The sequence below is a fragment of the Triticum aestivum genome, chromosome 6D, assembly GCF_018294505.1.
Source record: "Triticum aestivum cultivar Chinese Spring chromosome 6D, IWGSC CS RefSeq v2.1, whole genome shotgun sequence".
NCBI lineage: Eukaryota > Viridiplantae > Streptophyta > Magnoliopsida > Poales > Poaceae > Triticum > Triticum aestivum.
In genome coordinates, this window is record NC_057811.1 from 186,263,395 (window position 1) to 186,274,839 (window position 11,445).

Below are 11,445 nucleotides of genomic sequence, written 5' to 3' on the forward strand. Positions count from 1 at the left end.
CTAAGCATGCACCCAAGGACAAAGATTTGATTTTTCAACGAATTTATATGCACTGGAGCATGTGCATGTAGTTCAAATTTGAATTATGCACATAAATGCATTGAAAACTCACTTAATGCATAAAAATGTCCAAACGAACCTTGAATAATTCCAATTCTTTTATGATCATTGCAGATAAAAGGTCTAGCAATTCAAACACCGTCCATGGCCGCTATGACCCCATTATGTGATTCAAATCAAAACCAAAAATCAAGTTGATCCCACACAGTTTATTGTAACCAACCGCATGAGATGCAGCACAAAATATCTTCGGACCGTGTCTGAATAAGGGACCGTGTCTGATGACACTTTGCGCGCCAGTTTTTTGTCTGAAGCGATTCCAAATTTTCGGCTTCGGCAGAAATATCTACCTCCCCGCCCCCTCCCCCTTACCAAAAGCCACATTTCCCCCCTTTCCGCCTTCCTTTCCAAGTTGAAACCTTCACTCCTTGCTTGCAGCGCCGCCGCCTCCTCGCCGGCGACCCTCCTTCACGCTGCTCGGCCTTGCCTATCCAGGCTGGTAATCCACACCCGACCCCCATCCTCCTCCTCCTTCCATATCCCACATGCCCCGACCGCCGGCGCGAGCGCGACACATTCCACCCAAATCACCGACCCCTCCACCAAATAAGCGCCGGCCTAAGCCATGGTGCACGCAGTATAGCCAGGACCTCAAGGAGCATTTGGCAGCGGAGAAGCAAATCGCGACCGCACGCGCGGATGAGGTCGCGATGGCTGCCATTCGTGCCGACCCCCAGATCTTGGAGGAGCACCTCGCTGTCGAGGCCACCGTTGACGCCTCGCGCGCCGATGCCGCGACGCGGTTGGCTGCTTTAAACGACAGTTCGTGGCGTTTTCTCGAGGCCACCGTCGGTGCCTTCAACGAAGACTACGAGGTGTTTTCTCAGCGTGCACGTGCTTACCTCATCTCGAGAGCCAGCAGGTTGGTGCCCGGAGCGGCTCAGGAAACTCACCACTACAACGAGGGCACCCACGATGCGGAGGCCTCGCCCTCTTCCATGTCCAAGGAGCCAATCGTCATCGATATCTCTGACAATGAGGAGTAGCTTGTCTTATTAGCTCACTATAAGGACCCATGTTAGTTTCTAGCTACTGCCTTTCCTTAACAAATTCTAGTGAATTGTGCTATCTACTTTCACCATGCAATCTTCTGCTATAGTGTATATGTTCTATATGTCGTGCAATGTGGTGTTCAATTAACTGCTTGGTTCAATTCTGCAAATGTGATGTTCAATTCTTCAGGGTGCAATATTTTCAAGTTGTTAAGCATGCTTGGTTTGGTTAATTGTCTGATCTTCTATTAGGAGTATGTTATATTGTTTAATTGGTGTTTAGTTAACTGCTTGGTTCATTTGTTGTGGCTTGGTTCACTTGTTTTGGTGTTTATTTAACTGCTTGGTTCAATTCTGCAATGCGATGTTCAATTGTTGTGGCTGCTTTCTGTTATTGGATACCATGTGAGGAATAAATCGAATTTGGTTGTACTAAATACATGAGAAACAAATACAATTGCTATATTTCCAAGTTTTTAAGCATGCTTGGTTTGGTTAACTGTCTGATCTTAGGAGTATGTTATATTGTGCAATGTGGTGCTCAGTTAACGTTTGGTTCATTTGTTGTGGTGTTTAGTTAACTACTTGGTTCAATTCTGCAATGCGATGTTCAGTTGATGTGGCTGCATTCTCTTATTGTATACCATGTGAGGAATAAATCGAATTTGGCTGTACTAAATACATGAGAAACAAATACAATTGCTATTTTTCCAAGTTGTTAAGCATGCTTGGTTTGGTTAACTATCTGATCTTCTATTAGGAGTATTTTATATTGTGCAATGTGGTGCTCAGTTAACGTTTGGTTCATTTGTTTTGGTGTTTAGTTAACTGCTTGGTTCAATTCTGCAATGCGATGTTCAATTGATCTGGCTGCATTCTCTTATTGTATACCATGTGAGGAATAAATCGAATTTGGCTGTACTAAATACATGAGAAATAAATACAATTGCTATATTTCCAAGTTGTTAAGCATGCTTGGTTTGGTTAACTGTCTGATCTTCTATTAGGAGTATGTTATATTGTGCAATGTGGTGCTGAGATAACGTTTGGTTCGTTTGTTGTGGTGTTTAGTTAACTGCTTTTGCAATGCGATGTTCAATTGTTATGGCTGCATTCTGTTATTGTATACCATGTGAGGAATAAATCGAATTGTGCTGCACTTAATACAAGAGAAACATATACAAGTGCTATATTTCCTAGTTCCTAATCATGCTTGGTTTGGATAAATGGGTTTTCCATGTTGCTTGAATTAATCTGATGAATCTGCAATGTGCTTATTTATCATCAACATATTTTACTGATAGCATGCAAACCCTTACTTAACCTGATGACTAACTACCTTATATGTGTTGCAGGGAAACAATGGGAAGGACTGAGGTTTACAAGATGGTACTAACTATTATACCTTGCCTTTTTGTATTCCTTTGCCCCATTTCCAATATAGAGAAGATATTTATGCACATCCTTGTTTTCAGGCTTCACTGATGATTACCTCTCAAACCACCTCTGTGGTCAGGAGGCGAGGCAAGTTTTCATACAACACCCATGGTTCAATATTGAAGTGTTCCTGAAGAGGTCGAAGGATGGGCGGTCAATCATCCACAGGCACTGGCCTAAAGTTGCAAAGACCTTCAACATGAATGGAGGCTCAATATTCGCCTTCCGCTTCAGCAGTTTTCCAGATGAGATGCATCTCTCTATGTATCGTCTATGATGCTAATTTCGAAAGGTTCTAGATGTTGCATGTGAAACTTGCTGCTGGTGCAGTTGTGTAATGGGGTAGTTGAGTGCTGAAGCTATATCATGTTGTACTCCGATGTATTTCAATTATGAAATCCTGCTTCCTTAATATGGAAATGGAATATATTATGTGCTTAATATGAATGTCAATTAGATTAGTAAATGGATTATTAATAATAGGCCAATTAGCACACTAATTGGCCAATTAGCTTGCTAATTGGGTTTTCCTATTGCAAACGGTTAATGAGAAAACACCATGGGCGATGACCTAAGGCAACGCACACAGTTTCTAGGAATAAACCGTGTTGGATCAATGAACAATCACACACGACATTCTCTTCATAACTGTTTGCGTTACGCCACCTTGCGCAAACGTTTTCCTTGTAGCGACTGTGTGGGATGTATATACAAACGAAAACGTTTAGTGGTGACTGACTGTGTGGGATGTACTTACAACCAGAAATGATTTTGCCTGTATAATTGTATTTTTTAGCACTACTGTACGTATTTCTGTATTTGAGTGCTCGCCGGTCGCACACGACCTCATTTTGCCGAGCGTGCGTGCCAGGAGGGCATATCCCCAACGGTTTCTGGGTCGTGTGGGAAGGACCCCCCTGTCACCCACACTCACTTGGCGACGGTTCCAAATGCCGTCGCGAAAAGGGGTAAAAACCTGTTTGTTTAGGACCGACGCGCACCAGTGACACAATGGCCGCCTAAGCACACATGCGCGCGGCCGAAATCGCTCCCGCACACTATTTGGGACACCTCGGATTACCATCCTACCCCCGACCCGCAATAGGTCCGAAATTTAAGAGAGGGGCAAAGTTTGTACTTTCCCCAAATTTCAACCAAGCGCGTCCCATCTGTTCAAAAAAGCCAAAAACAAGCGTGTCCCAGACCAAAACATGGTTCTCCCTTAGCCCCCCCCCGTCCGATTTCCCATTCATACTCCGTGGGCGCCAAAACTACCTCTCCACCAGCCGCGAAACCCCGACGTCCTCCATCCGCCACCCCATCCCACCCATCAACCGCCGCCCTCCTCCATCACGCCGGAGCCGATACCCCGACGTCATCGTCCACCGCAACCTCAACCGCAATGCCCTCCACGGCTAGTAGTTGAAGCCGAGGCCGAGCCGTCCGTACCCGAGCCAGTTCAACCACGCCGTCCTGCACCTCACCGCTGCCGCTCCAACTTCGCCACCGCCTACCGCACCGGAGCTGTTCCTGCTACGCCGTCCTTCGCCGCCTCGGATCTGCTTCCCCACCGCTGACATACGGCCACGACAACACAGTCAACAACTTGGCCATGGGTTCGTCCAAGGCTGCACCCTCCTCCAAAACATCGGTTCCCCCGGCAAAAAGAAGAAGATCACCGCGACATATGGAGGACACCACACTAGCAACCGGAAATGGTACTCCTCTTCCCTTATTCGTGCAAATCTTACGTGTCTACTTGCACGGTATTCATCCCACAGAAGACACTAGTTGACCACTTCTTATTGATACTAGATGTTCCTAGTAACTCGCGATGCACAAGGTTTCTCCTCATATACTATTTCACCTTAGCTGGAGGTCCGTCGTCCCCCTGGATTTCAATTCCTGGTCAGTTGATTCCCAATTAACAGAAGCATTCCCCGGCGTAATAGGCGCTAGTCCGCCTATTACACCGGGGAAGCAGCGCCTCGGTGTTTATCTTAGGGGCGTGTGGGGCCTAGAGCTGCTGGCGCCCGAACTGGAGGTCGGCCGGGATTAAAGGGATGTCCTGGGGGCGCTGCCAAGCACGATGGTGGTGTGAGGTCGAGGGGAGGGCAGGGCGGCGGAGGCAGGGGTCTAGGCCGGTGGTTGCTCGCGGTTCAAGAAAGATCGTCACTAGTGACTAGCGGGAGCTAAACGAAGGCCATCTGCTCGTTCCTTATAGATCGGACGGTTCATAAAAAAATTGACTGACCTATTTATTTTCAGTCGACTGTTTGTCACAGCCCCAGATCAACCCTTGCTTGATTTTTCTTGCATCCATGCATCATGTTTAAATTCAAATGAAATTTGAATTGGGGAATTTTCAAAGCCTCATAAACCTTTTAAAAATGGTCAACATTAAAATATTCTCAAAGAAGCCTAAGAAAATGTTCCTGTTACTCTGTGAAAATTTTGGTAAGAGGTAAAATTCAAACCAATATTTTTGGAATCACAGAAATATTTATTTTGGGCATTTGACTTAAATCAATAACCTATTTGAGTTGAATTTATTTCTGTTATATAAGAAATAAAGTTCAAATACTTTTGTAAGTTTTTTGTGACCTTGGACTAGTTTCTGAGCTCACATAACAATTTACAGAAAGTTCAAAATGATTTGATGTTTTTAATATCAAATCAAAACCAATTGCAGAAAATAAAAAAACATTAATAAATAGAAAACCAGAGAGAGAGAAGTTACCTGCGTAGCCACCTGGCGGCCCAAGTGGCCGGCCCAGCCCACTGGCCTGGACTGTTGGCCAGCCCACTAGGAGCCCCACCGTCTTCAACCTCTGCCAGTAGGCAGAGGCGTGTCGATGAGCGCGTGCCCGAGCTCCACCTCCTGCTTCCACCTCCTACATCTTCCCCTGCCCTCGATCAAGCGCCTGGAGGCGCCACGCAGCCCCCCTGGTCCCTCTCGCTCACTCGCTGCTCTCTCTCCCCTCCTCTGGTTCTCTCCCCCTCGCTGTTCCCCACCTCACCGAACCGCGCCGCCTCCACCGACGAGCTCCACCACGGCCGCAGCCACTCCCTCGCTCCCTCTCCACGTCCCCGAGCTCCACCACGACCCCGTGGAGCAACACACCCGACGCACGCGACCAGAAGAGGCCCCAGTCGACCGGAGCGTCGTCGTCTTCACCTCCGGTGTCCGGAGATCGACTCCGTCGATTCGCCTCATCCAGAGCGTCCCCGAGGCCGCTGACCTACGCTGCCGCATCCCCGTGAGCTCCCCTCTGTTTCTCCTCCATCCTCGTGCTCGTTTTCGCACCGCAACACCGCCCGCACTCACGCCCGAACTCCGGCCGCCGCCCAAGTGGTCGCCGCCGTCGACCCCGGCCTCCTGGCGCCCAGCTGCGTGCACCCCTGGATGCGGGCGAGCGAGGGCTTCCTCGTGGTGCCCTCAGCGCGCCTAGCCGCTGCCCTAGCGCCACCCCGGCGAGCCGCCGCCGCACTGCAAGGTCGCCGGCCCTTAATCCGGCGACGCTGACGTGGCTAAGGCATTAGCCGCTAACAGCCCCACTAACTAACCCCCTGGCTCGCTGACATGCAGGCCCCACTGCCTAACTAAACAGCTAACAAAAATATTTTAAGTTTAATCTAAACACAGTGGCCCCACGCGTCGGCGTTGACCTCGCTGACGTGGCCGTTGACCGGACCCACCTGTCTGTGTCACTAACTGACACTGGGTCACTGACCAGTGGGTCCCACTGGTCAGGTTTGACCTGGACCCGGTCTGTTGACCTGCTGAGGTCAGCATGACGTAGGGCTGACATAATTAATAATTTTCTGGATTTTAATTTAATTAGGAAATTCCAGAAAATACCCTAAACTTCTAAAAATCATAGAAATTAATCTATAACTCAGATTGAAAAGAATTATATATGAAAAATGATCAGAAAAATCCAAGGAATCTGAATATGGCATTTTCATGCATGTTTGAACAACTTAACCTCAATGTTTAGTCCAAAACATGATAATGCACTATTTGAATTCATAGTCTGAATTTGAATTTGAACCTTGAGTTCAAATCAACCCAAACCTTTCTGTTGCTAGTTGCAATAGGCCAAATCACATCATATTGCCTTGTCATAATCATGCATCATAATTGTTGCATTGGATTGATTGTGTTCTTCCTTGTTTGCCGGTAATTGTCCCCTCTCGATAGCCGTGATTCCGACGATGAGTTCGATGACACCGATGAAGAACTATAATATCTTCAGAAGTGCCAGGCAAGCAAAACCCCCTTGTTCATTCCGATACAATCCCACTCTCTCGCTCCTGCTCTCTTTTACTGCATTAGGACAACAACGATTCATCTGTTACTTGCTGCGGTAGTTGAACCCCTTATCCTCTGCATGACCTGTCATTGCCACAGTAAATAGATGAAACCCACTAGCATGAGTAGGAGTTGTTTGAGCCCTGATGTGCCTACTCATTCATGCTTGTTTGTCATGCCTGCTATTGCTTAGAGTTGTGTCAGGTCTGATTCATCGGGGATGAATTGGAATGGTGATGAACATGTCCTACTGTGTGTGAGCTAAGTGTGTGAACACGATTTGGTAAAGGTAGCGGTGAGAGGCCATGTAGGAGTACATGGTGGGTTGTCTCATTGAAGCCGTCCTCAGGAACTGAGTTCTGTGTTTGTGATCCATGATACAGTTACTACCACGCATTGGGCCCGAAACCAATGGACCCTCTCGGCTTCTTAATCACCCTTGTCCTCTGTCCAGGAGTTGCAAGTAGTTTCTGGTGTTTGTAGTATGCTGGAGGCCGTGGCAGCGCTGACCCGAGGGGTGGGCTGTGATGCGGTAGGCACGTGGCCGGGTATGCCGGGCGCCCGTTTGGTGTCGCGGAACCCTGTACACATCGTTCGGGGCCGTATGTGGAAACCTCGGCCGGACTCCCTGCGGATGGAACCTGAATAGGCGATAAACCTGGACTAGAGACTTGAGTGTTTAGGTAGGCTGTGGCCGACACCCTCGCTGGGCTTCCGCTTGAAGGTTGCCGAGTACATGTCGTGTAAACGGCGGTAAGTGGTGAGAGCGTGTGTGACGAAGTACACCCCTGCAGGGTTAATATGATCTATTCGAATAGCCGTGTCCGCGGTAAAGGACTTCTGGGTTGCCTATAACAGTTCATAGACAAGTGAAAGTGGATACTCTAAAATGCGCAAGATAAGCGTGAGTGCTATGGATGGCGTTCTCGTAGGGAGACGGGAGCGGATCCATAGTGGAGTATTGATATGGTGAATATGTGGACTCGTGTGCGCCACCTCAAAAGAGTTACTTGCAGTCGTAGTTAGGATAGCCACCGAGTCAAAGCTGGCTTGCTGCAGTTAAACTCCACCACCCCCTTTGTTGATACCGATGCATATGTAGCTAGTTCTGATGTAAGTCTTGCTGGGTACATTTGTACTCACGTTTGCTTATTTTATGTTTTGCAGAGAGACGTCAGTCTCGCTAGTAGTTCCGTGTGGACTTCGACGTTTAGCTTGATACCTCAGCTACGATCTTGTGCCCTCGGCAGGATCTGGTAGATAGTCAGGCTTCTCAGCCTTTTTCATTTGTAGATGTCTGTACTCAGACATGTTAAGCTTCCGCATGTGTTTGACTTGTATGCTCTGAATGTTGGGTCATGAGACCTATGTCTGTAATATCTCGCTCCTCGGAGCCTAATGAATAAATACTTGAGTCGTAGAGTTATGTTGTGATGCCATGTTGTATTTACACATATCGAGCATATTGTGTGTATGATTGAAATGCTTGGTATGTGTGGGATCCGACAACCTAGTTGTTTATCCTTGGTAGCCTCTCTTATGGGGAAATGTAGTCTTGTGCTTCCATGAGCCATAGTAGTCCGCTACAGCCCGGTTCACCGGAGTCCTGCTAGCCCAGCACTACTGCTCCGGAACACTTGACTGGCCGGCATGTGATTCACTTCGTTCCTGTGTCTGTCCCTTCGGGGAAATGTCACGCGGTGACATCCGGAGTCCTGCCTAGCCTGCTACAGCCCGGGTTCCCGGAGTCCTGTTAGCCCAGTGCTACAGCCCGGATTCCACGCTGCTGACCGACATGCTCGATGTTGATTCATGTATGCCTGTCCCCGTAAGTTAGTGCCACTTTGGGTTCACGACTAGTCATGTCGGCCCGGGTTCTCTGTCATATGGATGCTAGCGACATTATCATATACGTGAGACAAAAGGCGCAAACGGTCCCGGGCCATGGTAAGGCGACACCCGTGGGAATACCGTGCGTGAGGCCGCAAAGTGATATGAGGTGTTACAGGCTAGATCGGTGTGACTTAGAATCGGGGTCCTGACAGCGTTGGTATCAGAGCCTGACTGCCTGTAGGATTACCAAGCCAAACTGGTCGAAGTTGAGTCTAGAAATGCTTTAGTTATATGTAGGGGAATTGATTGTGGAAGGGAACGTAGGGCTCTTTTTACTCCTTTATCTTATGCCCTTATGATCTGAGTCACCCTCTTCTCTTCTACGGGGATTAAGAACTAGGCTTCCTCGTCTTTCTATCAGGATCACGTGTTACTAATCCATAGACTTATAGGGTTGTTGGTTTCAAGCCTCAGTTCAGTCTCTACTACTTCCGTGTGTTCATAGTTGGTCTCGGGACCTTGATATTGTGCTTCTAAGTGGTTATGCCACCATTTTTGCATAATGTCTCAAATCCTTTGAGCATTTACAACCGTTATGCTGTCCGAGTCATCCTAGGCTTCTAAATAATCTGACGCATTTGCAAATCCCTTCTTTCCGTTCTCGATGTTCCTTTGGGCCAGATTAACCACACTAATCGTTGAGTTGAGGTACTCTGTTGCCTTGACATATATGTTGGAGCTATTATTATGACCCTAGGTGTTTTAGGGAGTCACTTAGTAATCTAGCAATGCTTGCATCCCCAGTGTGATGATTCTGGCCATTATTCTCGAAAGCATCCCGTGATGCCATTTAGTTGGTAGGTATTCTATTCCTGGGTTCTTGAACCCGAGATTCACCCTACTTCATGTTGTTAGTATTTGCTTGTTCCCTTAAGATATTAGTAACCTTTGCAATAGTCCTCGAGGTCCGTGGTATATCCTTCTTCCAATACCATGAACCAATATGGCAAAAGCCTTTGAACCAAAAGATTACAATAAGAGTGCTCTTAATGGGTTCTCCATTCAAGAATTGTGAATCTGCCAGTCCTACCTTTCTGCATGGGTTATCCGGAAGAAACCTGTTGAACTTCGTTTGACATGCTAAACCATGCATCCACAACTCAGAAAATCATATGTTCTTTTGGGTTGTCCCTCTTTAGTTATTTCCTGGCCCTCGTCTATCAATTGATAGTCAAGAGTATGTGTGCATTCGTTCATTGATGCCTATTGCTCTTGTGGCCGTCAAGTCGTTCTATTCCGGAATGACTAGGAGAAACAAACTCCAGTACCTTGTCCACTTCGAGGATTGGGTCAAAGTAGTTGAATTCCGTGGATCAAAATGCCAATCCATCTTTTGCTCTCTTCTACCTTGGAGTGTTACCATCTTTATGTCAAGAATGTCATGAGAATTGCACCACCTCTTATGGATTCTTGACGCAGTGATACTTCTCGCTATCATTATTCATTCCTCGGTCCCGTGTTGTTGTGACCGGAATGCCGACAAGTGAACTGTGATGTGTGAAATCGATACTCCTAGCAACCTCGTTGCTTGGTAGTTAATGGACAATATTCTCATTGTTAGCGTGTTGGTTATTGAATCATCATCCTAAGATTGATCGTGCTACCTAGTCCTTATTTCCGGTGCACTCTTCGATCAATGAGTTAGGATTGTGTCAATCCCTCACTCTTTTGATCATATCATCTTGCCTTGAAAGCAAGATTGCTCCCGAGCTTAATAACATTTTGGTGGTTCATGATCTTTCGAATATCTTCTCGGAAGTATCACCAGGTTGTCCCCTAATTGTTATGTTGAGTTCGTGATCATGTTGGTTTTCCTCCAAACCACCCATTGTCCAAGAATCTTGTTGGATACCCCTGAGCTAGTTGGTTAAGCCAAACAACAACTTGGAGAGTTGGAAGATAAAAGCTTGTCTGACTTAGCTCATGTTAAGGGATATCTTTGTGTGTGTGTGTGTGTTGAAGAAAGATGATATCTGCATCGGTTGGTCCTCGTGATCAGTTGTTGGATCTATTGCCTTGTCAAAACTTTGACTTGAGTATGGGCTATCATCAAGTCAAATCAGAACCAACGATATTCGTAATGTTGTCTTACTCGTGGTTGATCCCTCGAGCATACACCATTACATATTTTGGTATGACCAATGCTATCACCGTGTTCACATGATAGTGGAAGTCCAGTCAGATGGAAATTCCGATGAGTTGCTGTTGAGCCTATCAGCGGCATTTTGTCTCCTCTATGATTCATGTTGAACATCAAGCTAGTATTGGAAACTTTTGTAAGCATTATCTTCGTGTTCCGTTCATGAAGCCTATGTTTGGATGAAAGGAGTGACTTCCTTTGATTCATGTGCATTAGATGTAAGTTGCCGCCGTGAAATCGAGAAAGTTTGTTTTTGCTTCCTTTAGAATCATCCCAAGTCAGTCATGCCCGTGCGAAGTATTCTATGGTCTGATAGACTGATCATCTTCATTGCATATGTAATCCCTAGCACACCAAGCCACTGATTGATTTGTTCAAGGAAAAGAAGTTCTTAAGTGCTAGTCCTTAAGGACCCAAAGGTACATGCACAGGACTTCGCTCTCCGCATTGATGGTTCCGAACCAGAACTCGGTAGTGTTTTGTTGTAAGACTACTATGTGGTCATGCTTGTCTGGGATAACGTGTTCACATGTTTGTAGCAGAACCAG